Raw genomic sequence first — 24,702 nt, 5'->3', positions numbered from 1 at the left:
CTTCTTGACTCACATTGGCGTATAAACCAGTGGACCATAGTTCCAGTCGCGGGTAACGTCGAACGACCCGTCTGAAAAAAAATTATTGCGACACGAGAACTTCCCAGGAGGTCACCCATCCATGTACTAGTCTTGCCCAAGCACAGTTAACTGCGTAGTTATGATGGGATCCGGTGCATTAGTGCTTGTATGATCGCACCTGTTTAATTTTGCGCTGTAAATACATACATTCCTTCTCCTTTCTTCCCCCTCCTGTAATTTTGTTTCCTTGTGCGTGCGCACTGCACCTCTCGTTCTCGTTCTAATATCAAGTAAAATGCCACGGCGCTGTGACTCACATTTGCGAATAAACCTGCGGACCATAATTCAAGTCGCGCGTAACGTCGAAAGAATTATCTACAAAAAAAAAGGGTGAAATATAAGGACTTCGCAGGAGGTCACCCATCCTAGTACTATTCTCGCCAAAGCACCCTTAACTTGCGGAGTTCTAATAGAATCCGTTGCATTAGTGCTGGTAAGATCGCTCATGTTTCACTCTGCGCTACAAATACATACACTCTTTCTCCCTCCATCCCCCCTCCCGTCATCTGTTTCCTTGTGCGTGCACTCTGCATCTCTCCTTCTCGTACTAATATCAAGTAAAATGCCCCGGCACCGTGACTCATCTTTGTGAATGAACCAGTGGTTCATAATTCCATTCGCGCGTAACGTCGAATGACCCATCCAAGTACTACTCTCTCCCAAGCACCCCTTAACTACGGAGTTCTGATAGAATCCGTTGCATTAATGCTGGTATGATCGCTCATTTTTCATTCTGCGCTGCAAATAAATACACTTTTTCTCCTTCCGTCCACCCTCCCGTCATTTGTTTCCTTATACGTGCACTCTTCATCTCTCCTTCTCGTTCTAATATCAAGTAAAATGCCCCAGCACCGTGACTCACCTTTGCGAATGAACCAGTGGTTCATAATTCCATTCGTGCGTAACGTCGAACGAGCCATCCAAAAAATAATGGGTGCAACACGAGGACTTCCCAGGAGGTCACGCATCCGAGAACTTCTCTCGCCCAAGCACACTTAACTGCGGAGTTCTGATAGGATCAGGTGCATTAGTGCTGGTATGATAGCACCTGTTTATTTTTGCGCTGCAAATACATACACTTCTTCTTCTTTCTTTCCCCTCCCGTCATTTGTTTACTAGTGCATTCACACTTCACCTCTCCTTCTCGTTCTAATATCAATTAAAATGCCCATGTATCTTTTCTCACATTTGCGTATAAACCAGCGCACTATAGTTCCAGTCGCGCGTAACGTCGAACGACCCATCTGAAAAAAAAAATGGGTGCAACACGAGGACTTCCTAAGAAAATATGTGAAATATAAGCACTTCGCATGAGGTAACCCATGCTAGTACTACTCTCGCCCAAGCACCCTTACCTACGGAGTTCTGATAAAATCCGTTGCATTAGTGCTGGTATGATCGCACCTGTTTCATTTCGTGCTGAAAATACATACACTCCTTCTCCTTCCCTCCCCCTCCCATCAATTGTTTCCTTGTGCGTTCACACTGCACCTCTCCTTCTCGTTCTAATATCGATTAAAATGCCCCTGCTTCTTGACTCACATTTGCGTATAAACCAGCGGACCCTAGTTCCAGTCGCGCGTAACGTCGAACGACCCGTTTGAAAAAAAATTGGTGCGACACGAGGACTTCGCGGGAGGTCACCCATCCGAGTACTACTCTCGCCCAAGCACACTTAACTGCGGAGTTCTGATGGGATTCGGTGCATTAGTGCTGGTATGATCAAACCCGTTTAATTTCGCGCTGCAAATACATAAAGTCCTTCTCCTTTCTCCCCCCCCCCCCTCATTTGTTTCCTTGTGCGTGCGCACTGCACCTCCCGTGCTCGTTCTAATATCAAGTAAAATGCTACGGTGCCGTGACTCACATTTGTGAATAAACCTGAGGACTATAATTCAAGTCGCGCATATCGTCGGAAGAATCATCTGCAAAAAAATGGGTGCAACACGAGGACTTCCTAAGAAAATGGGTGAAATATAAGGACTTCGCAGGAGGTCACCCATCCTAGTGCTACTCTCGCCCAAGCACCCTTAACTTGCGGAGTTCTGATAGAATCCGTTGCATTTGTGCTGGTGTGATCGCACCTGTTTCATTTCGTGCTGTAAATATATACACTCCTTCTCCTTTCCTCCCCCCTCCCATCATTTGTTTCCTTGTGCGTTCACACTGCACCTCTCCTTCTCGTTCTAATATCGATTAAAATGCCTCTGCTTCTTGACTCACATTTGCATATAAACCAGCGGACCCCAGTACCAGTCGCACGTAAGGTCGAACGACCCGTCTGAAAAAAAATTGGTGCGACACAAGGACTTCCCAGGAGGTCACCCATCTGAGTACTACTCTCGCCCAAACACACTTAACTGCGGAGTTCTGATGGGATCCGGTGCATTAGTGCTGGTATGATCGCACCCATTTAATTTCGTGCTGCAAATACATAAACTCCTTCTCCTTTCTTCCCCCTCCCGTCATTTGTTTCCTTGTGCGCGCGCACTGTACCTCTCGTTCTCGTTCAAATATCAAGTAAAATGCCACGGTTCCGTGACTCACATTTGCGAATAAATCTGCGGACCATAATTAAAGTCGCGCGTAACGTCGAATGGCACATCTGAAAAAAAGAAAATGGGTGCAACACGAGAACTTCCGAGGAGGTAACCCATCATTGTACTACTTTCGCCAAAGCACACTTAACTGCGAAGTTCTGATGGGATCCGGGGCATTTGTGCTGGTATGACCGCTCCTGTTTAATTTCGTGCTGAAAATACATACACTCCTTCTTCCCTCCCCTTTCCCATCATTTGTTTCCTTGTGCGTTCACACTGCACCTCTCCTTCTCGTTCTAATATCAATTAAAATGCCCCTGATTCTCGACTCACATTTACGTATAAACCAGTGGACCATAGTTCCAGTCGCGCGTCACGTCGAACGACCCATATGAAAAAAAATTATTGCGATACGAGGACTTCCCAAGAGGTCACCCATCCGAGTACTACTCTCGACCAAGCACACTTAACTGCAGAGTTCTGATGGGATCCAGTGTAATAGTGCTGGTATGATGCCACTTGTTTATTTTTGCGCTTCAAATACATACACTCCTTCTCTTTTCTTCCTCCTCCCGTCATTTGTTTCCTTGTGCGTGCGCACTGTACCTCCCGTACTCGTTCTAATATCAAGTAAAATGCCACAGCGCTGTGACTCACATTTGCGAATAAATCTGCAGACCATAAATCAAGTCGCGCGTAACGTCGAAGGAATCATCTGCAAAAAGATGGGTGCAACACGAGGACCTCCCAAGAAAATGGGTGAAATATAAGGACTTCGCAGGAGGTCACCCATCCGAGTACTTTTCTCGCCCAAGCACCCTTAACTGCGGAGTTCTGATAAAATCCGTTACATTAGTGCTGGTATGATCCCTCATGTTTCATTCTGCACTGCAAATACATACACTCTTTCTCCTTTCATCCCCTCTCCCGTCATTTGTTTCTTTGTGCGTGCACTCTGCATCTCTTTTTCTCGTTCTAATATCAAGTAATATGCCCCGGAACTGTGACTCACCTTTGCAAATGAACCAACTGTTTATAATTCCATTCGCGCATAACGTCGAATAACCCATCCGAAAAAAAATAGGTGAACACGAGGGCTTCCCAAGTGGTCACCCATCCGAGTACTACTCTCGCCCAAGCACACTTAACTGCAGAGTTCTGATGGGATCCAGTGCTTTAGTGCTGCTATGATGCCACTTGTTTAATTTTACGCTTCAAATACATATACTCCTTCTCTTTTCTTCCTCCTCCCGTCATTTGTTTCCTTGTGCGTGGGCACTGCACCTCCCGTTCTCGATCTAATATCAAGTAAAATGCCACGGCGCCGTGACTCACATTTGCGAATAAACCTGCAGACCATAAATCAAGTCGCGCGTAACGTCAAAAGAATCATCTGCAAAAAGATGGGTGCAACACGAGGACCTCCGAAGAAAATGGGTGAAATATAAGGACTTCGCAGGAGGTCACCCATCCGAGTACTTTTCTCGCCCAAGCACCCTTAACTGCGGAGGTCTGATAGAATCCGTTGCATTAATGCTGGTATGATCCATCATGTTTTATTCTGCACTGCAAATACATACACTCTTTCTCCTTCCATCCCCCCTCCCGTCATTTGTCTCCTTGTGCGTGCGCACTGCACCTCTCGTTCTCGTTCTAATATCAAGTAAAATGCCACAGCGCCGTGACTCACATTTGCGAATAAACCTGCGGACCATAAATCAAGTCGCGCGTAACGTCGAAAGAATCATCTGCAAAAAGATGGGTGCAACACGAGGACCTCCAAAGAAAATGGGTGAAATATAAGGATTTCGCAGGAGGTAACCCATGCTAGTACTACTCTCGCCCAAGCACCCTTACCTACGGAGTTCTGATAGAATCCATTGCATTAGTGTTGGTATGATCACACCTGTTTCATTTCGTGCTGAAAATACATACACTCCTTCTCCTTCCCTCCCCCTCCCATCAATTGTTTCCTTGTGCGTTCACACTGCACCTCTCCTTCTCGTTCTAATATCGATTAAAATGCCCCTGCTTCTTGACTCACATTTGTGTATAAACCAGCGAACCCTAGTTTCAGTCGCGCGTAACGTCGAACGACCCGTCTGAAAAAAAATTGTTGCGACACGAGGACTTCCCAGGAGGTCACCCATCAGAGTACTACTCTCGCCCAAGCACACTTAACTGCAGAGTTCTGATGGGATCCGGTGCATTAGTGCTGGTATGATCGCACCCGTTTAATTTTGCGCTGCAAATACATAAACTCCTTCTCCTTTCTTCCCCCTCCCGTCATTTGTTTCCTTGTGCGTGCGCACTGCACCTGCCGTGCTCGTTCTAATATCAAGTAAAATGCTACGGTGCCGTGACTCACATTTGCGAATAAACCTGAGGACCATAATTCAAGTCGCGCGTATCGTCGAAAGAATCATCTGCAAAAAAATGCGTGAAATATAAGGACTTCGCAGGAGGTCACCCATCCTAGAGCTACTCTCGCCCAAGCACCCTTAACTTGCGGAGTTCTGATAGAATCCGTTGCATTAATGCTCGTATGATTGCTCATGTTTCATTCTGCGCTGCAAATACATACACTTTTTCTCCCTCCATCCCCCCTCCCGTCATTTGTTTCCTTGTGCATGCACTCTGCATCTCTCCTTCTCGTTCTAATATCAATTAAAATGCCCCTGCTTCTTGACTCACATTTGCGTATAAACTAGTGGACCCTACTTCCAGTCGCGCGTAACGTCGAATGACCCGTCTGAAAAAAAAATTAGTGCGACTCGAGGACTTCCCAGGAGGTCACCCATCCGAGTACTACTCTCGCCCAAGCAAACTTAACTGCGGAGTTCTGATGGGATCCAGTCGCGCGTAACGTCGAACGGCCCATCTGAAAAAAAAAATTGGTGCAACACGAGAACTTCCCAGGAGGTAACCCATCCTTATACTACTTTCGCCATAGCACACTCAACTGCGGAGTACTGATGGGATCCGGTGTATTTGTGCTGGTATGATCGCACCTGATACATTTCACGTTGAAAATACATACATTCTTTCTCCTTCCCTCACCCCTCCCATCATTTGTTTCCTTGTGCGTTCACCCTGCACCTCTCCTTCTCATTCTAATATCGATTAAAATACCCTTGTTTCTTGACTCACATTTGAGTATAAACCAGCAGACCATAGTTCCAGTCGCGCGTAACATCGATTGACCTGTCTAAAAAAAAATTTTTGCGACACGAGGACTTCTTAGGAGGTCACCCATCCGAGTACTACTCTCGCCAAGCACACTTAACTGCGGAGTTCTGATGGGATCCGGTGCATTAGTGCTGGTATGATCAAAGATGTTTAATTTCGCGGTGCAAATACATACACTTTTTTTCCTTTCTTCCCCCTCCCATCATTTATTTCCTTGTGCGTGCGCACTGCACCTCCCGTTCTCGTTCTAATATAAAGTAAAATGCCACGGTGCCGTGACTCACATTTGCGAATAAACCTGCAAATCATAATTCAAGTTGCGCGTAACATCGAAAGAATCATCTGTAAAAAAATAGGTGCAAATAAAAGGACTTCGCAGGAGGTCACCCATCCTAGTACTATTCTCGCCCAAGCACCCTTAAATGCGAAGTTCTGATAGAATCCGTTCCATTAATGCTGGTATGATCGCGCATGTTTCATTCTGCGCTGTAAATACATACACTCTTTCTCTTTCCATCCCCCCTCCCGTCATTTGTTTCTTTGTGCGTGCACTCTGCATCTCTCCTTCTCGTTCTAATATCAAGTAAAATTCCCCAGCACCGTGACTCACCTTTACGAATGAACCAGCGGATCATAATTCTATTCGCGCATAACGTCGAACGACCCATCCGAAAAAGAATGGGTGCAACACGAGGACTTCCTAGGAGGACACCCATCCGAGTACTACTCTCGCCCAAGCACACTTAACTACGGAGTTCTGATGGGAGCCGGTGCATTAGTGCTAGTATGATCGCACTTGTTTTACTTTGCACTGCAAATACATACACTCTTTCTCCTTTCTTCCCCCTCCCGTGATTTGTTTCCTGGTGCGTTCACACTTCACCTCTCCTTCTCGTTCTAATATCAATTTAAATGCCCCTATGTGTTGACTCACATTTGCGTATAAACCAGCGGACCATAGTTCCAGTGGCGCGGAACTTCGAACGACCCATCTGAAAAAAAAATGGGTGCAACACGAGAACTTCCCAGGAGTTAACCTATCCTTGTACAACTTTCGCCAAAGCGCACTTAACTGCAGAGTTCTCATGGGATGCGGTGCATTTGTGCTGATATGATCGCACCTGTTTTATTTGGTGCTGAAAATAAATACACTCCTTCTCCTTCCCTCCCCCCTCCCATAATTTGTTTCCTTGTGCGTTGACACTGCACCTCTCATTCTCGTTCTAATATCGATTAAAATTCCCCTGCTTCTTGACTCACATTTGCATATAAACCAGCGGACCATAGTTTTATTCACGCATAACGTCGAACAACCCGTCTGAAAAAAAATTGTTGCAAAACGAGGACTTCCCAGGAGGTCACCCATCCGAGTACAACTCTCGTCCAAGCACACTTAACTGCGGAGTTCTGATGGAATCCGGTGCATTAACGCTGGTATGATTGCACCTTTTTAATTTTCCACTGCAAATACATAAACTCCTTCTCCTTTCTTCCCCCTCCCGTCATTTGTTTCCTTGTGCGTGTGCACTGCACCTCTTATTCTCGTTCAAATATCAAGTAAAATGTCACGGCGCCGTGACTCATATTTGCGAATAAACTTGCGGACCATAATTCAAGTCGCGCGTAACATTGAAAGAATCATCTGCAAAAAAATGGGTGCAACACGAGGACTTCCAAAGAAAATGGGTGAAATATAAGAACTTCGCAGGAGGTCACCCATCCTACTACTACTCTCGCCCAAGCACCCTTAACTTGCGGAGTTCTGATAGAATCCGTTGCATTAGTGCTGGTATGATCGCTCATGTTTCATTCTGCGCTGCAAATACATACACTCTTTCTCCTTCCATCCTCCCTCTCGTCATTTATTTCCTTGTGCGTGCACTCTACATCTCTACTTCTTGTTCTAATATCAAGTAAAATGCCCCGGCACCGTGACTCACCTTTGCGAAAGAACCAGCGGATCATAATTCCATTCGCGCGTAACGTCGAACGACCCATCCGAAAAAAATGGGTTTAACACGAGGACTTCCCAGGAGGACACCCATCCGAGTACTACTCTTGTCCAAGCACACTTAACTGCGGAGTTCTGATGGGAGCCGGTGCATTAGTGCTGGTATGATCGCACCTGTTTCACTTCGCGCTTCAAATACGTACACTACTTCTCCTTTCTTCCCCCTCTCGTCATTTGTTTCCTGGTGCGTTCACACTTCACATCTCCTTCTTGTTCTAATATCAATTAAAATGCTCCTGCATCTTGACTCACATTTCCGTATAAACCAGCGGACTATAGTTCCAGTGGTGCGTAACATCGAACAACCCATCTGAAAAAAAAATGGGTGCAACACGAGAACTTTCCTGGAGGTAACCCATCCTTGTACTACTTTCACCAAAGCACACTTAACTCCAGAGTTCTGATGGGATCCAGTGTATTTGTGCTGTATGATCGCAGCTGTTTCATTTGGTATTGAAAATAAATACACTCTTTCTCTTTCCCTCCCCCCTCCCCTCATTTGTTTTTTGTGCGTTCACACTGCACCTCTCCTTCTCGTTCTAATATCGATTAAAATTCTCCTGCTTCTTAACTCACATTTGCGTATAAACCAGCGGACCATAGTTTCAGTCGCGCGTAACGTCGAACGACCCATCCGAAAAAAAATGGGTGCAATACGAGGACTTCCCAGGAGGTCACCCATCCTAGTACTACTCTCGCCCAAGCACACTTAACTGCGGAGTTCTGATGGGATTCGGTGCATTAGTGCTGGTATGATCGCACCTATATAATTTGGCGATGCAAATATATACACTCCTCCTTTCTTCCCCCTCCCGTCATTTGTTTTCTAGTGCGTTCACACTTCACCTCTCTTTCTCGTTCTAATATCAATTAAAATGCCCCTACATCTTGACTCACATTTGTGTATAAATCAGCGGACCATTGTTCCAGTTGTGCGTAACGTCGAACGACCTGTTTGAAAAAAAATTTGTGTGACACGAGGACTTCCAAGGAGGTCACCCATCCGAGTTCTAGTCTCGCCCAAGCACACTTAACTGCGGAGTTCTGATGGGATCCGGTGCATTAGTGCTGGTATTATCGTACCTGTTTAATTTCGCGCTGCAATACACTCCTTCTCCTATCTACCCCCTCCCGTCATTTGTTTTCTTGTGCGTGCACACTGCACATCCCGTTCTCGTTCAAATATCAAGTAAAATGCCACGGCGCCGTGACTCACATTTGCGAATAAACCTGCGGACCATAATTTAACTCGTGCATAACGTCGAAAGAATCTTCTGCAAAACAAATTGGTGCAATACGAGAACTTTCCAAGAAAATGGGTGAAATATAAGGACTTCGAAGGAGGTGACCCATCCTAGTACTCCTATCGCCCAAGCACCCTTAACTTGCGGAGTTCTGATAGAATCCGTTGCATTAGTGCTGGTAAGATCTCTCATGTTTCATTCTGCGCTGCAAATACATACACTATTTCTCCTTCCATCCCCCCTCCCATCATTTGTTTCTTTGTTCGTGCACTCTGCATCTCTCTTTCTCATTCTAATATCAAGTAAAATGTCCCGGCACCATGACTCACCTTTGCAAATGAACCAGCGGTTCATAATTCAATTCGCGCGTAACGTCGAACGACCCATCCATAAAAAAATGGGTGCAACACGAAGAATTGCTAGGAGGTCACCCATCCGAGTACTACTCTCGCCCAAGCACACTTGACTACAGAGTTCTGATGGGATCCGGTGCATTAGTGCTGGTATGATCCCACCTGTTTCATTTCGCGCTGCAAATACATACACTCCTTCTCCTTTCTTCCCTCTCCCGTCATTTATTTCCTGGTGCATTCACACTTCACCTCTCCTTCTCGTTCTAATATCAATTAAAATGCCCCTACGACTTGACTCACATTTGCGTATAAACCAGCGGACCATAGTTCCAGTCGCGCGTAATGTTGAACGACCCATCTGAAAAAAAAAATGGGTGCAACACGAGAACTTCCCAAGAGGTAACCCATCCTTGAACTACTTTCGCCAAATCACACTTAACTGCGGAGTTATGATGGGATCCGGTGCATTTGTGCTGGTATGATCCCCCCTCCCATCATTTGTTTCCTTGTGCGTCCACACTGCACCTTTTTTTCTCGTTCTAATATCGATTAAAATGCCCCTACTTCTTGGCTCACATTTGTGTATAAACCAGCAGACCATAGTTTCAGTAGCACGTAACGTCGGACGACCCGTCTAAAAAAAAATTTGTGCAACACGAGGAATTCCCAGGAGGTCACCCATCCGAGTAATACTCTCGCCCAAGCACACTTAACTGCCGAGTTCTGATGGGATCCGGTGCATTAGTGCTCGTATGATCACACCTGTTTAATTTCGCGCTGTAAATACATGCACTCTTTCTCCTTTCTTTGCCCTCCCGTCATTTGTTTCCTTGTGCGTGCGCACTGCACCTCCCGTTCTCGTTTAAATATTAAGTAAAATGCCACGGCGCCATGACTCACATTTGTGAATAAACCTGCAGACCATAATTCAAGTCGCGCGTAACGTCGAAAGAATCATCTGCAAAAAAATGGGTGCAACACGAGGACTTTCCAAGAAAATGGGTGAAATATAAGGACTTCGCAGGAGGTCAGCCATCCTAGTACTACTCTCGCCCAAGCACCCTTAACTTGTGGAGTTCTGATAGAATCCGTTGCCTTAGTTCTGGTATGATCGCTCATGTTTCATTCTGCGCTGCAAATACATACACTCTTTCTCCTTCCATCCCCCCTCCCGTCATTTGTTTCCGTGTGCGTGCACTCTGCATCTCTCCTTCTCGTTCTAATATCAAGTAAAATGCCCCGGCACCATGACTCACCTTTGCGAATGAACCAGCGGTTCATATTTCCATTCGCGCGTAACGTCGAACGACCCATCCAAAAAAAAATGGGTGCAACACGAGGACTTCCAAGGAGGTCACTTATACGAGTACTACTCTCGCCAAAGCACACTTAAGTCCGGAGTTCTGATGGGATCCAGTGCATTAGTGATGGTATGATGGCACCTGTTTAATTTCGCGCTGCAAATACATACACTCCTTCTCCTTTCTTCCCCCTCCCGTCATTTGTTTCCTGGCGCGTTCACACTTCACCTCTCCTTCTCGTTCTAATATTAATTAAAATACCCCTACGTCTCGACTCATATTTGCGTATAAACCAGCGGACCATAGTTCCAGTCACACTTAACGTCGAACGACCCATCTGAAAAAAAAAAAGGGTGCAACACTAGAACTTCCCAGGAGGTAACCCATCCTTGTACCACTTTCGCCAACGCACACTTAACCGCGGAGTACTGATGGGATCCGGTGCATTTGTGCTGGTATGATCGCACCTGTTTCATTTCGCGCTGAAAATACATACACTCCTTCTCCTTCCCTCTCCCCTCCCATCATTTGTATCCTTGTGCATTCACGCTGCACCTCTCCTTCTCGTTCTAATATCGATTAAAATGCCCTTTTTCTTGACTCACATTTGCGTATAAACAAGCGGACCATAACTCCAGTCGCGTGTAATGTCGAACGACCCGTCTGAAAAAAAATTGGAGCGACACGAAGACTTCCCAGGAGGTCACCCATCCGAGTACTACTCTCGCCCAAGCACACTTAACTGGGGAGATTTTTATGGGATCCGGTGCATTAAGGCTGGTATGATCGCAACTGTTTAATTTCAATCTGTAAATACATACACTCCTTCCCCTTTCTTCCCCCTCCCGTCATTTGTTTCCTTGTGCGTGCGCACTGCACCTTCCATTCTCGTTAAAATATCAAGTAAAATACTATGGCACCGTGACTCACATTTGAGAATAAACCTGCGGACCATAATTCAAGTCGCGCGTAACGTCGAAAGAATCATCTGTAAAAAAATGGGTGCAACACGAGTACTTCCCAAGAAAATGGGTGAAATATAAGGACTTCGCAGGAGTCACCCATCCTTGTACTACTCTCGCCCAAGCACCCTTAACCGCGGAGTTCTGATAGAATCCGTTGCATTAATGCTGGTATGATCACTCATGTTTCATTCTGCGCTGCAAATACATACACTCTTTCTCCTTCCATCCCCCATTCTGTCATTTGTTTCCTTGTGCGTGCCCTCTGCATCTCTCCTTCTCGTTCTAATATAAAGTAAAATGTCACGCGTAACGTCGAAAGAATCATCTACCAAAAAAGTGGTGCAACACGAGGACTTCCCAAGAAAATGGGTGAAATATAAGGACTTCGCAGGAGGTCACCCATCCTAGTACTACTCTCGCCCAAGCACTCTTAACTTGCGGAGTTCAGATAGAATACGTTGCATTAGTGCTGGTATGATCGCTCAAGTTTCATTTTGGGCTGCAAATACATACACTCTTTCTCCTTCCATCCCCCCTCCCGTCATTTGTTTCCTTGTGCGTCCACTCTGCATCTCTCTTTCTCGTTCTAATATCAAGTAAAATGCCCCTGCACCGTGACTCACCTTTGTAAATGAACCAGCGGTTCATAATTCCATTCGCGCGTAACGTCGAACGACCCATCCGAAAAAAAATGGGTGCAACACGAGGACAACCCAGGAGGTCACCAATCCGAGTACTACTCTCGCCAAAGCACATTTAATTGCAGAGTTCTGATGGGATCCGGTGCATTATTGCTGGTATGATCGCACTTGTTTCATTTCGCACTGCAAATACATACACTCCTCCTTTCTTCCCCGTCCCGTCATTTGTCTCCTTGTGCGTTCACACTTCACCTCTCTTTCTCGTTCTAATATCAATTAAAATTCCCTTGCGTCTTGACTCACATTTGCGTATAAACCAGCAGACCATAGTTCAAGTCGCGCGTAACGTTGAATGACCCATCTGAAAAAAAAAATGGGTGCAACACGAGAACTTCCCAGGAGGTAACCCATCCTTGTACTACTTTCGCCAAAGCACACTTAACTACAGAGTTCTGATGGGATCAGGTGCATTAGTGCTGGTATGATCGCACCTGTTTAATTTTACGATGCAAATACATACACTCCTTCTCCTTTCTCCCCCCTCCTGTCATTTGTTTCCTTGTGTGTGCGCACTGCATCTCCCCTTCTCGTTCAAATATCAAGTAAAATACCACGGCGTCGTTACTCACATTTGCGAATAAACCTGCGGACCATAATTCAAGTCGTGCGTAACGTCGAAAGAATCATCTGCAAAAAAATGGGTGAAATATAAGGACTTCGCAGGATGTCACCCATCCTAGTACTACTCTCGCCCAAGCACCCATAACTTGCGGAGTTCTGATAGAATCCATTGCATTAGAGCTGGCATGATCGCTCATGTTTCATTCTGCGCTGCAAATACATACACTCTTTCTCCTTCCATCCCCCTCCCGTCATTTGTTTCCTTGTGCGTGCACTCTGTATCTCTTCTTCTCGTTCTAATATCAAGTAAAATGTCACGGCACTGTGACTCACCTTTGGGAATGAACCAGCAGTTCATAATTCCATTCGCGCGTAACATCGAATGACCCATCAAAAAAAAAATGGGTGCGACACGATGACTTCCTAGGAGGTCACCCATCCGAGTCCTACTTTCGCCTAAGCACACTTAACTGCGGAGTTTTGATGGGATTTGGTGCATTAGTGCTGGTAGGATCGCAGCTCTTTAATATCAAGTAAAATGCAACGGCGCCATGACTCACATTTGCGAATAAACCTGCGGACCATAATTCAAGTCGCGCGTAACGTCGAAAGAATCATCTGCAAAAAAATAGGTGCAACACGAGGACTTCCCAAGAAAATGGGTGCAATATAAGGACTTCGCAGGAGGTCACCCCTCCTAGTACTACTCTCGCACAAACACCCTTAACTTGCGGAGTTCTGAAAGAATCCGTTGCATTAGTTCTGGTATGATCGCTCATGTTTCATTCTGCGCTGCAAATACATACACTCTTTCTCCTTCCATCCCCCCTCCCGTCATTTGTTTCCTTGTGCAGACATCTCTCCTTTTCGTTCTAATATCAAGTAAAATGCTCCGGCACCGTGACTTACCTTTGCGAATGAACCAGCGGATCATAATTCCATTCGTGCGTAACGTCGAACGACCCATCCGAAAAAAAATGGGTGCAACACGAGGACTTCCGAGGAGGTGACCCATCCGACTATAACTCTCGCCCAAGCACACTTAACTGCGGAGTTCTGATGGGATACGGTGCATTAGTGCTGTTATGATCGCACCTGTTTCATTTTGGGCTGCAAATACATACACTCCTTCTCCTTTCTTACCCCTCCCGTCATTTGTTTCCTGGTGCGTTCACACTTCACCTCTCCTTCTAATTCTTATATCAATTAAAATGCCCTTGCGTCTTGACACACATTTGCGTATAAACTAGCGGACCATAGTTCTAGTCGTGCGTAACGTCGAATGACCCATCTGAAAAAAAAATGGGTGCAACACAATAACTTCCCAGGAGGTAATCCATCCTTGTACTACTTTCGCCAAAGCACACTTAACTGCGGAGTTCTTATGGGATCCAGTGCATTTGTGCAAGTATGATCGCGCTCGTTTCATTTCATGCTGAAAATACATACACTCCTTCTCCTTCCCTCCTCCCTCCCATCATTTGTTTCCTTGTTCGTTCACACTATACCTCTCCTTCTCGTTCTAATTTCGATTAAAATGTCCCTGCTTCTTGACTCACATTTGCGTATAAACCAGCGGACCATCGTTCCAGTCGCGCATGACGTCGAACGACCCGTTTGAAAAAAAAATTGTGCGACACAAGGGCTTCCCAGGAGGTCACGCATCTGAGTACTACTCTCGCCGAAGCACACTTAACTGCAGAGTTATGATGGGATCCGGTGCATTAGTGCTGCTATGATCGCACCTATTTAATTTTGCGCTACAAATACATACACTCCTTATTCTTTCTTCCCCCTACCGTCATTTGTTTCCTTGTGCGTGGGCACTGCACCTCCCGTTCTCGTTCAAATATCAAGTAAAATGCCATGGCGCACGACCCATCTGAAAAAAAAAATGGGTGCAACACGAGAACTTCTCAGGAGGTAACCCATCTTTGTACTACTTTTGCCAAAGCACACTTAACTGCGGAGTTCTGATGGGATACGATGCATTTGTGCTGGTATGATCGCACTTGTTTCATTTGGTGCTGAAAATACATACAATCCTTCTCCTTCCCTACCCCCTCCCGTCATTTGTTTCCTGGTGCGTTCACACTTCACCTCTCCTTCTCGTTCGAATATCAATTAAAATGCCCCTGCGTCTTGACTCACATTTGCGTATAAACCAGCGGACGATAGCTCCAGTCGCGCGTAACGTCGAACGACCCGACACAAGAACTTCCCAGGAGGTCACCCATCCGAGTATAACTCTCGCCCAAGTAAACATAACTGCGAAGTTCTGAAGGGATCCGGTGCATTAGTGCTGGTATGATCGCACCTGTTTAATTGCGCACTGCAAATACATACACTCTTTCTCCTTTCTTCCCCCTCTCATCATTTGTTTGCTTGTGCGTGCGCACTGCACCTCCCGTTCTCGTTCAAATATCAAGTAAAATGCCACGGTGCCGTAACTCATATTTGCAAATAAACCTGCGGACCATAATTCAAGTAGCGCGTAACGTCGAAAGAATCATCTGCAAAAAAATGGGTGCAACACGAGGACTTCCCAAGAAAATGGGTGAAATATAAAGACTTCGCAGGGGTCACCCATCCTAGTACTACTCTCGCCCAAGCACCCTTAACTTGCGGAGTTCTGATAGAATCCGTTGTATTACTTATGGTATGATCGCTCATGTTTCATTCTGCGCTGCAAATACATAAACTCTTTCTCCTTCCATCCCCTTACCGTCATTTGTTTCCTTGTGCGTGCACTCTACATCTCTCCTTCTCGTTCTAATATCAAGTAAAAATGCCCCGGCACCGTGACCCACCTTTGCGAATGAACCAGCAGATCATAATTCCATTCGCGCGTAACGTCGAACGACCCATCCAAAAAAAAATGGGTGCAACACGAGGACTTCCCAGGAGGTCACCCATCCGAGTATTACTCTCGCCCAAACACACTTAACTGCGAAATTTTGATTGGAACCGGTGCATTAGTGCTCGTATGATCGCATTTGTTTCATTCCGGGCTGCAAATACATACACTCCTTCTCATTTCTTCCCCCTCCCATCATTTGTTTCCTAGTGCGTTCACACTTTACCTCTCATTCTTGTTCTAATATCAATTAAAATGCCCCTGCGTCCTGACTCACATTTGCGCATAAACTAACGGACCATAGTTCCAGTCGCGCGTAACGTCGAACGACCCATCTGAAAAAAAAAATGGGTGCATCACGAGAACTTCCCAGGAGGTAACCCATCCTTGTACTACTTTCGCCAAAGCACATTTAACTACAGAGTTCTAATAGGATCCGGTGCATTTGTGCTGGTATGATCGCGCCTGTTTCATTTGGTGCTGAAAATACATACACTCCTTCTCCTTCCCTCCCCCCTCCCATCTTTTGTTTCCTTGTGCGTTCACACTGCACCTCTCATTCTCGTTCTAATATCGATTAAAATGCCCCTGCTTCTTGACTCACATTTGCATATAAACTAGCGGACCATAGTTCCAGTCGTGCGTAACGTCGAACGACCCATCTGAAAAAAAAAATGGGTGCAACACGAGAACTTCCCAGGAAGTATCCCATCCTTGTACTACTTTCGCCAAAGCACACTTAACTGCGGAGTTCTGATGGGATCCAATGCATTTGTACTGGTATGATCGCACCTGTTTCATTTTGTGCTGAAGATACATACACTCCTTCTACTTCCCTCCCCCGTCCCATCATTTGTTTCCTTGTGCGTTCACACTGCATCTCTCCTTCTCGTTCTAATATCGATTAAAATGCTTCTGTTTCCTGACTCACATTTGTGTATAAACCACGGACTATAGTTCCAGTCGCGCGTATCGTCGAACGAGCCATCTGCAAAAAAAATGGGTACAACACGAGAACTTCCCAAGAGGTAACCCATCCTCGAACTACTTTCGCCAAAGCACACTTAACTGAAGAGTTCTGATGGGATCCGGTGCATTTGTGCTGGTATGATCGCACCTGTTTCATTTCGTGCAGAAAATACATACACTTCTTCTTTTTCCCTCCCTCCTCCCGTCATTTGTTTCCTTGTTCGTTCACACTGCACATCTCCTTCTCGTTCTAATATCGATTAAAATGCCCCTGCATCTAAACTCATATTTGCGTATAAACCAGTGGACCATAGTTCCATACGCGCGTAACGTCGAACGACCAGTCTGAAAAAAAATTGGTGCGACACGAGGATTTCCCAGGAGGTCACCCATCCGAGTACTACTCTCGCCCAAGCACACTTAACTACAGAGTTCTGATGGGATACGGTGCATTAGTGCTGGTATGATCGCACCAATTTAATTTTGCGCTGCAAATACATACACTCCTTCTCCTATCTTCCCCCTTCCGTCATTTGTTTCCTTGTGCGTGCGCACTGCACCTCCCGTTCTCGTTCAAATATCAAGTAAAATGCCACGGCGCCGTGACTCAATTTGCGAATAAACCTGCGTACCATAATTCAAGTTGCGTTGAACGTCGAAAGAATCATCTGCAAAAAAATGGGTGCAACACGAGAACTTCCCAAGAAAATGGGTGAAATATAAGGAATTCGCAAGAGGTCACCCATCCTAGTCCTACTCTCGCCCAAGCACCCTTAACTTGTGGAGTACTGATAGAATCGGTTGCATTAATGCTTGTATGATCGCTCATGTTTTGTTCTGCGCTGCAAATACATACTCTCTTTCTCCTTCCATGCCCCCTCCCTTAATTTATTTCCTTGTGTGTGCACTCTACATCTCTCCTTCTCGTTCTAATATCAAGTAAAATGCCCCGGCACCGTGACTCACCTTTGCGAATGAACCAGGGGTTCATAATTCTATTTGCGCGTAACATCGAACGACCCATCTAAAAAAAAGGGTGCAACACGAGGACTTCCCAGGAGGTCACCCATTCGAGTACTACTCTCGCCCAAGCACACTTAACTGCAAAGTTCTCATGGGATCCGATGCATTAGTGCTGGTATGATCGCACTTGTTTCATTTCGCGCTGCAAGTGCATACACTCCTTCTCCTTTCTTCCCCCTCCCGTTATTTCTTTTCTGGTGCGTTCACACCTCACCTCTCCTTCTCGTTCTAATATCAATTAAAAAGCCCCTGCATCTTGACTCACATTTGCGTATAAACCATTGGACCATAGTTCCAGTTGCGCGTAACGTCGAACGACTCATCTGAAAAAAAAAATGGGTGCAACACTAGAGCTTCCCAGGAGATAACCCATCCTTGTACTACTTTCGCCAAAGCACACTTAACTACGGAGTTCTGATGGGATCCGGTGAATTTGTGTTGGTATGATCACACCTGTTTCATTTCGTGCTAAAAATACATACACTCCTTCTCCTTCCCTCCCCCCACCCATCATTTGTTTCCTTGTGCATTCACACTGCACCTCTCATTCTTGTTCTAATATCGATTAAAATGCCTCTGCTTCTTGACTCACATTTGCGTATAAACCAGTGGATCATAGTTCCAGTCGCGTGTAATGTTGAACGACCCGTCTGAGAAAAAATTGGTGGGACACGAGGACTTCCCAAGAAAATAGGTGCAACACGAGGACTTCCCAAGAAAATGGGTGAAATATAAAGACTTCGCAGGAGGTCACCCATCCTAGTACTACTCTCGCCGAAGCACCCATAACTTGCGGAGTTCTGATAGAATCCGTTGCATTAGTGCTGGTATGATCGCTCATCTTTCATTCTGCGCTTCAAATACATACATTCTTTCTCCTTCCATCCCCCCTCCCGTCATTTGTTTCGTTATGCGTGCACTCTGCATCTCTCATTCTCGTTCTAATATCAAGTAAAATGCCCCGGTACCGTAACTCACATTTGCGAATGAACCAGCTGTTCATAATTCTATTCGCGCGTAACGTCGAACGACCCATCCGAAAAAAAATTGGTGCAACACGAGGACTTCGCAGGAGGTCACCCATCCTAGTACTACTCTCGCCCAAGCTCCCTTAACTGTGGAGTTCTGATTGGATCCGGTGCATTAGTGCTGGTATGATTGCACCTGTTTCATTTCGCGGTGCAAATACTTCACCTCTCCTTCTCGTTCTAATATCAATTAAAATGCCCCTGCCTCTTGACTCACATTTGCGTATAAACTAGCGGACCATAGTTCCAGTCACGCGTAACGCCGAACGGCCCATGTGAAAAAAAAAAGGTGCAACACGAGAACTTCCCAGGAGGTAACCCATCCTTGTACTACTTTCGCCAAAGCACACTTAACTGCGGAGTTCTGATGGGATCCGGTGCATTTGTGCTGGTATGATCGTACCTGTTTTATTTCGTGCTGAAAATACATACACTCCTTCTCCTTCCCTCCTACCTCCCATCATTTGTTTCCTTGTGCGTTCACAATGCACCTCTCCTTCTCGTTCTAATATCGATTAAAATGCACCTGCTTCCTGACTCACATTTGCATATAAACAAGTGGACCATAGCTCCAATCGCGCGTAACATCGAACGACCCGTGCGAGAAAAAATTGGTGCGACACGAGGACTTCCCAAAAGGACTTCCCAGGAGTTTTGATGGGATCCGGTGCATAAGTGCTGGTATGATCGCACCTGTTTAATATTGCACTGCAAATACATACACTCCTTCTCCTTCCTTCCCCATCCCGTCATTTATTTCCTTGTGCGTGCGCACTGCAACTCCCGTTCTCGTTCTAATATCAAGTAAAATGCCACGGTGCCGTAACTCACATTTGCGAATAAACCTGCAGAATATAAATCAAGTCGCGCATAATGTCGAAAGAATCATCCGCAAAAAAATGGGTGCAACACGAGGACTTCCCAGGAGGTCACCCATCCGAGCACTACTCTCGCCCAAGCACAGTTGACTACGGAGTTCTGATGGGATCCGGTGCAATAGTGCTGGTATGATCTCACCGGTTTAATTTTGCGCTGCAAATACATACATTCCTTCTCCTTTCTTCCCCCTCCCGTCATTTGTTTCCTTGTGCGTGCGCCTTGCACCTCTCGTTCTCGTTCTAATATCAAGTAAAATGCCACGGCGCCGTGACTCACATTTGCGAATAAACCTGCGGACCATAATTCAAGTCGCGCGTAACATCGAAATAATAATCTGCAAAAAAATGGGTGCAACACGAGGACTTCCCAAGAAAATGGGTGAAATATAAGGACTTCGCAGGAGGTCACCCATCTTAATACTACTCTCGCCCAAGCACCCTTAACTTGCGGAGTTCTAATAGAATCCGATGCATTAGTGCTGGTATGATCGCTCATGTTTCATTCTGCGCTGTAAATACATACACTCTTTCTCCTTCCATCCCCCCTCCCGTCATTTGGTTCCTTGTTCGTGCACTCTGCATCTCTCTTTCTCGTTCTAATATCAAGTAAAATACCCCGGCACCGTGACTCACCTTTGCGAATGAACCAGCAGTTCATAATTCAATTCACGCGTAACGTCGAACGACCCATTCGAAAAAAATGGGTGCAACACGAGGAATTGCAAGGAGGTCACCCATCCGAGTACTACTCTCGCCCAAGCACACTTGACTGCGGAGTTCTGATGGGATCTGGTGCATTAGTGCGGGTATGATCGCACCTGTTTCATTTTGCGCTGCAAATACATACACTCCTTCCCCTTTCTTCCCCCTCCTGTCATTTGTTTCCTGGTGCGTTCACACTTCACCTCTCCTTCTCGTTCTAATATCAATTAAAATGCTCCTGTGTCTTGACTCACATTTGCGTATAAACAAGCGGACCATAGTTCTAGTCGCACGTAACATCGAACGACCCATTTGAAAAAAAATGTGTGCAACACGAGAACTTCCCATGAGGTAACCCATCCCTGTACTACTTCTGCCAAAGCACACTTAACTGCGGAGTTCTGATGGGATCCGGTCCATTTGTGCTGGTATGATCGCACCTATTTCATTTTGTGCTAAAAATACATACACTCTTTCTCCTTCCCTCCCCCCTCCCATCATTTGTTTCCTTTTGCGTTCACACTGCACCTCTCCTTCTCGTTCTAATATTGATTAAAATGCCCCTGCTTCTTGACTCACATTTGCGTATAAACCAGCGAACCATAGTTCCAGTCGCGCGTAACGTCGAACGACCCGTCTGAAAAAAAGTTGGTTCGACACGAGGACTTCCCAGAAGGTCACCCATCCGAGTACTACTCTCGCCCAAGCAAACTTAACTGCGGAGTTCTGGTGGGATCTGGTGCATTAGTGCTGGTATGATTGCACCTGTTTAATTTCGCGCTGCAAATACATACACTCCTTCTCCTTTCTTCCCCAGCCCGTTATTTGTTTCATTGTGCGTGCGCACTGCACCTCCCGTTCTCGTTTAAATATCAAGTAAAATGCCACGGCGCCATGACTCACATTTGCTAATAAATCTGCGGACCATAATTCAAGTCGCGCCTAACATAGAAAGAATCATCTTCAAAAAAATGGGTGCAACACGAGGCTTCCCAAGAAAATGAGTGAAATATAAGGACTTCGTAAGAGGTCACGCATCCTAGTACTACTCTCGCCCAAGCACCCTTAACTTGCAGAGTTCTTAAAGAATCCGTTGCATTAGTGCTTGTATGACCGCTCATGTTTCATTCTGCGTTGCAAGTGCATACACTCTTTCTCCTTCCATCCCCCCTCCCATCATTTGTTTTATTGAGCGTGCACTCAGCATCTCTCGTTCTCGTTATAATATCAAGTAAAATGCCCTGGCACCGTGAGTCACCTTTGCGAATGAACCAGCGGTTCATAATTCTATTCGCGCGTAACGTCGAACGACTCATCCGAAAAAAAATGGGTGCAACACGAGGACTTCCCAGGAGGTCACCCATCTGAGAACTACTCTCGCCCAAGCACACTTAACTAACTAAGGAGTTTTGATGGGATCCGGTGCATTAGTGCTAGTATGATCGCACTTGTTTCATTTCGCACTGCAAATACATAAACTCCTCCTCCTTTCTTCCCCCTCCCGTCATTTGTTTCCTGGTGCGTTCACACTTCACCTCTTCTTCTCGTTCTAATATCAATTAAAGTGCCAATGCGTCTTGACTCACATTTTCGTATAAACCAACAGACTATAGTTCCAGTCGCGCGTAACGTCGAACGACCTATCTGAAAAAAAAAAGGGTGCAACACGAGAACTTCCCAGGAGGTAACCCATCCTTGTACTGCTTTCACCAAAGGACACTTAACTACGGAGTTTTGATGGGATCCGGTGCATTTGTGCTGGTATAATCGCACCTGTTTCATTTCGTGCTGAAAATACATACACTATTTCTCCTTACCTCCCCCCTCCCATCATTTGTTTCCTTGTGCGTTCACATTGCAACTCTCCTTATCATTCTAATATCGATTAAAATGCCCCTGTTTCTTGACTCACATTTGCGTATAAACCAGCGGACCATAGCTCCAGTCGCACGTAACTTCGAACAACCCGTCTGAAAAAAAATTAGTGCGATGACTTCCCAGGAGGTCACCCATCCAAGTACTAGTCTCGCCCAAGAACACTTAATTGCGGAGTTATGATGGGATCCGGTGCATTAGTGCTGGTATGATCGCACCTGTTTAATTTCGCACTGCAAATACATACACTCCTTCTCCTTTCTTCCCCCTCCCATCATTTGTTTCTTTGTGCGTGCGCACTGCGCCTCCCGTTCTCATTCTAATATCAAGTAAAATGCCACGGCGACGTGTCTCACATTTGCGAATAAACATGCGGACCATAATTCAAGTAGCGCGTAAGGTCAAAAGAATCATCTACAAAAAATGGGTGCAACACGAGGACTTCCCAAGAAAATGGGTGAAATATAAGGACTTCGCAGGAGGTCACCCATCCTAGTACTACTCTCGTCATTTGTTTCCTTGTGCGTGCACTCTGCATCTCTCCTTCTAGTTGTAATATCAAGTAAAATGTCCCGGTACCGTGACTCACCTTTGCGAATGAACCAGTGGTTCATAATTCCATTAGTGCATAACGTCGAACGACCCATCTAAAAAAAATGGGTGCAACACGAGAACTTCCAAGGAGGTCACCCATCAGAGTACTACTCTCGCCCAAGCACACTTATATGCGGAGTTCTGATGGGATCCGGTGCATTAGTGCTGGTATGATCGCACCAGTTTCATTTCGCACTGCAAATACATACACTCCTTCTCCTTTATTTCCCCTCCCGTCATTTGTTTCCTGGTGCATTCACATTTCACCTTTCCTTCTCGTTCTAATATTAATTAAAATGCCCCTGCGTCTTGACTCACATTTGCGTATAAACTAGCAGACCATTGTTCCAGTCGCGTGCAACATCAAACGGCAATCTAAAAAAAAAATGGGTGCAACACGAGAACTTCCAAGGAGGTACCCCATCCTTGTACTACTTTCACCAAAGCACACTTGACTACGGAGTTCTGATGGGATCCGGTGCATTTGTGTTAGTATTATCGCACCTGTTTCATTTTGTGCTGAAAATACATACACTCCTTCTCCTTCCCTCCGCCCTCCCGTCATTTGTTTCCTTGTGCGTTCACACTGCACCTCTCCTTCTCGTTCTAATTTTGATTAAAATGCCCCTGCTTCTTGACTCACCTTTGCGAATGAACCAGCAGTTCATAATTCCATTTGCGCGTAATGTGGAACGACCCATCCGAAAATAAAATTGGTGCGACATGAGGACTCCTTAGGAGGTCACCCATCCGAGTACTACTCTCGCCCAAACACATTTAACTGCGGAGTTCTGATGGGATCCGGCCCATTAGTGCTGGTATGATTGCACCTGTTTAATTTTGCGCTGCAAATACATACACTCCTTCTTCTTTCTTCCCCCTCTCGTCATTTGTTTCCTTGTGCGTGCACACTGCTCCTCCCATTCTCGATCTAATATCAAGTAAAATGTCACGGTGCCGTTACTCACATTTGTGAATAAACCTGCAGACTATTATTCAAGCCGCGCGTAACGTCGAAAGAATCATCTGCAAAAAAATGGGTGCAACACGAGGACTTCCCAAGAAAATGGGTGAAATATAAGGACTTCGCAGGAGGTCACCCATCCTAGTACTACTCTCGCCCAAGCACCCTTAACTTGCGGAGTTCTGATAGAATCCGTTGCATTAGTGCTGGTATGATCACTCATGTTTCATTCTGCGCTGCAAATACATACAGTCTTTCTCCTTCCATCCCCCATCCCGTCATTTTTTTCCTTGTTCGTGCACTCTGCATGACTCCTTCTCGTTCTAATAACAAATAAAATGTCCCGGCAACGTGACTAACATTTGCGAATGAACCAGAAGTTCATAATTAACGTCAAACGACCCATCCGAAAAAAAATGGATGCAACAAGAGGACTTCGCAAGAGGTCACCCATCCGAGTACTACTCTCGCCCAAGCACACTTAACTGCGGAGTTCTGATGGGATCTGGTGCATTAGTGCTGGTATGATCGCACCTGTTTCATTTCGCGCTGTAAATACATGCACTCAATCTCCTTTCTTCCCCCTTCCGTCATTTTTTTCCTTGTGCGTGCGCACTACACCTCCCGTTCTCGTTCTAATTTCAAGAAAATGGTACGGCGCCGTGACTCACATTTGTGAATAAACCTGCGGACCATAATTCAAGTCGAGCGTAACATCGAAAGAATCATCTGCAAAAAAATGGGTGCAAAAGGAAGACTTCCAATGAAAATGGGTGAAATATAAGGACTTCGCAGGAGGTCACCCATCCTAGTACTACTCTCGCCCAAGCACCCTTAACTTGCGGTGTTCTGACAGAATCCGTTGC

At 45.7% G+C, this 24,702-nt stretch overlaps 4 non-coding genes and 36 pseudogenes across 4 annotated transcripts; all 40 read right to left on the bottom strand.

Annotated features, from left to right (window-relative positions):
• Window positions 1–1,012: 1,012 nt before the first annotated feature.
• Window positions 1,013–1,131, bottom strand: LOC148242541 (5S ribosomal RNA; annotated as a pseudogene).
• A 561-nt stretch (window positions 1,132–1,692) lies between these two features.
• Window positions 1,693–1,811, bottom strand: LOC148242540 (5S ribosomal RNA; annotated as a pseudogene).
• Window positions 1,812–2,373: 562 nt separating this feature from the next.
• Window positions 2,374–2,492, bottom strand: LOC148242539 (5S ribosomal RNA). Its single transcript, XR_015814733.1, has one exon. It is a non-coding gene; the product is annotated as a 5S ribosomal RNA (ribosomal RNA).
• Window positions 2,493–2,701: 209 nt separating this feature from the next.
• On the bottom strand, window positions 2,702–2,820 carry LOC148242538 (5S ribosomal RNA; annotated as a pseudogene).
• A 203-nt stretch (window positions 2,821–3,023) lies between these two features.
• Window positions 3,024–3,141, bottom strand: LOC148242537 (5S ribosomal RNA; annotated as a pseudogene).
• Window positions 3,142–3,702: 561 nt separating this feature from the next.
• Window positions 3,703–3,820, bottom strand: LOC148242536 (5S ribosomal RNA; annotated as a pseudogene).
• A 914-nt stretch (window positions 3,821–4,734) lies between these two features.
• On the bottom strand, window positions 4,735–4,853 carry LOC148242535 (5S ribosomal RNA). The gene has a single exon (XR_015815181.1). It is a non-coding gene; the product is annotated as a 5S ribosomal RNA (ribosomal RNA).
• A 662-nt stretch (window positions 4,854–5,515) lies between these two features.
• On the bottom strand, window positions 5,516–5,634 carry LOC148242534 (5S ribosomal RNA; annotated as a pseudogene).
• Window positions 5,635–5,840: 206 nt separating this feature from the next.
• On the bottom strand, window positions 5,841–5,958 carry LOC148242533 (5S ribosomal RNA; annotated as a pseudogene).
• A 531-nt stretch (window positions 5,959–6,489) lies between these two features.
• Window positions 6,490–6,608, bottom strand: LOC148242532 (5S ribosomal RNA; annotated as a pseudogene).
• A 531-nt stretch (window positions 6,609–7,139) lies between these two features.
• LOC148242531 (5S ribosomal RNA) lies at window positions 7,140–7,258 on the bottom strand (annotated as a pseudogene).
• Window positions 7,259–7,818: 560 nt separating this feature from the next.
• LOC148242530 (5S ribosomal RNA) lies at window positions 7,819–7,937 on the bottom strand (annotated as a pseudogene).
• Window positions 7,938–8,466: 529 nt separating this feature from the next.
• LOC148242529 (5S ribosomal RNA) lies at window positions 8,467–8,585 on the bottom strand. The gene has a single exon (XR_015814753.1). It is a non-coding gene; the product is annotated as a 5S ribosomal RNA (ribosomal RNA).
• A 202-nt stretch (window positions 8,586–8,787) lies between these two features.
• LOC148242528 (5S ribosomal RNA) lies at window positions 8,788–8,906 on the bottom strand (annotated as a pseudogene).
• A 557-nt stretch (window positions 8,907–9,463) lies between these two features.
• On the bottom strand, window positions 9,464–9,582 carry LOC148242527 (5S ribosomal RNA; annotated as a pseudogene).
• Window positions 9,583–10,063: 481 nt separating this feature from the next.
• On the bottom strand, window positions 10,064–10,182 carry LOC148242526 (5S ribosomal RNA; annotated as a pseudogene).
• Window positions 10,183–11,069: 887 nt separating this feature from the next.
• LOC148242525 (5S ribosomal RNA) lies at window positions 11,070–11,188 on the bottom strand (annotated as a pseudogene).
• A 205-nt stretch (window positions 11,189–11,393) lies between these two features.
• On the bottom strand, window positions 11,394–11,513 carry LOC148242524 (5S ribosomal RNA; annotated as a pseudogene).
• Window positions 11,514–12,699: 1,186 nt separating this feature from the next.
• LOC148242523 (5S ribosomal RNA) lies at window positions 12,700–12,818 on the bottom strand (annotated as a pseudogene).
• A 1,106-nt stretch (window positions 12,819–13,924) lies between these two features.
• On the bottom strand, window positions 13,925–14,043 carry LOC148242522 (5S ribosomal RNA; annotated as a pseudogene).
• Window positions 14,044–14,249: 206 nt separating this feature from the next.
• Window positions 14,250–14,368, bottom strand: LOC148242521 (5S ribosomal RNA; annotated as a pseudogene).
• A 473-nt stretch (window positions 14,369–14,841) lies between these two features.
• LOC148242520 (5S ribosomal RNA) lies at window positions 14,842–14,960 on the bottom strand (annotated as a pseudogene).
• Window positions 14,961–16,151: 1,191 nt separating this feature from the next.
• LOC148242519 (5S ribosomal RNA) lies at window positions 16,152–16,270 on the bottom strand (annotated as a pseudogene).
• Window positions 16,271–16,478: 208 nt separating this feature from the next.
• On the bottom strand, window positions 16,479–16,597 carry LOC148242518 (5S ribosomal RNA; annotated as a pseudogene).
• Window positions 16,598–16,803: 206 nt separating this feature from the next.
• On the bottom strand, window positions 16,804–16,922 carry LOC148242517 (5S ribosomal RNA; annotated as a pseudogene).
• A 206-nt stretch (window positions 16,923–17,128) lies between these two features.
• LOC148242516 (5S ribosomal RNA) lies at window positions 17,129–17,247 on the bottom strand. Its single transcript, XR_015815173.1, has one exon. It is a non-coding gene; the product is annotated as a 5S ribosomal RNA (ribosomal RNA).
• A 558-nt stretch (window positions 17,248–17,805) lies between these two features.
• Window positions 17,806–17,924, bottom strand: LOC148242515 (5S ribosomal RNA; annotated as a pseudogene).
• Window positions 17,925–18,131: 207 nt separating this feature from the next.
• On the bottom strand, window positions 18,132–18,250 carry LOC148242514 (5S ribosomal RNA; annotated as a pseudogene).
• A 592-nt stretch (window positions 18,251–18,842) lies between these two features.
• On the bottom strand, window positions 18,843–18,961 carry LOC148242513 (5S ribosomal RNA; annotated as a pseudogene).
• A 148-nt stretch (window positions 18,962–19,109) lies between these two features.
• LOC148242512 (5S ribosomal RNA) lies at window positions 19,110–19,228 on the bottom strand (annotated as a pseudogene).
• A 495-nt stretch (window positions 19,229–19,723) lies between these two features.
• On the bottom strand, window positions 19,724–19,842 carry LOC148242511 (5S ribosomal RNA; annotated as a pseudogene).
• A 560-nt stretch (window positions 19,843–20,402) lies between these two features.
• Window positions 20,403–20,521, bottom strand: LOC148242510 (5S ribosomal RNA; annotated as a pseudogene).
• A 205-nt stretch (window positions 20,522–20,726) lies between these two features.
• LOC148242509 (5S ribosomal RNA) lies at window positions 20,727–20,845 on the bottom strand (annotated as a pseudogene).
• Window positions 20,846–21,051: 206 nt separating this feature from the next.
• On the bottom strand, window positions 21,052–21,170 carry LOC148242508 (5S ribosomal RNA; annotated as a pseudogene).
• An 889-nt stretch (window positions 21,171–22,059) lies between these two features.
• LOC148242507 (5S ribosomal RNA) lies at window positions 22,060–22,178 on the bottom strand (annotated as a pseudogene).
• Window positions 22,179–22,935: 757 nt separating this feature from the next.
• On the bottom strand, window positions 22,936–23,054 carry LOC148242506 (5S ribosomal RNA; annotated as a pseudogene).
• A 205-nt stretch (window positions 23,055–23,259) lies between these two features.
• Window positions 23,260–23,378, bottom strand: LOC148242505 (5S ribosomal RNA; annotated as a pseudogene).
• Window positions 23,379–23,585: 207 nt separating this feature from the next.
• LOC148242504 (5S ribosomal RNA) lies at window positions 23,586–23,704 on the bottom strand (annotated as a pseudogene).
• A 233-nt stretch (window positions 23,705–23,937) lies between these two features.
• LOC148242503 (5S ribosomal RNA) lies at window positions 23,938–24,059 on the bottom strand (annotated as a pseudogene).
• Window positions 24,060–24,253: 194 nt separating this feature from the next.
• Window positions 24,254–24,372, bottom strand: LOC148242502 (5S ribosomal RNA; annotated as a pseudogene).
• Window positions 24,373–24,702: the final 330 nt, after the last annotated feature.

This window comes from Carica papaya, chromosome 8 (genome assembly GCF_054855325.1).
Source record: "Carica papaya isolate Zhongbai chromosome 8, ASM5485532v1, whole genome shotgun sequence".
Taxonomy (NCBI): Eukaryota; Viridiplantae; Streptophyta; class Magnoliopsida; order Brassicales; family Caricaceae; genus Carica; species Carica papaya.
The sequence above is the reverse complement of the archived record's forward strand: the minus strand, read 5'-3'. Positions and strand labels throughout refer to the sequence as shown.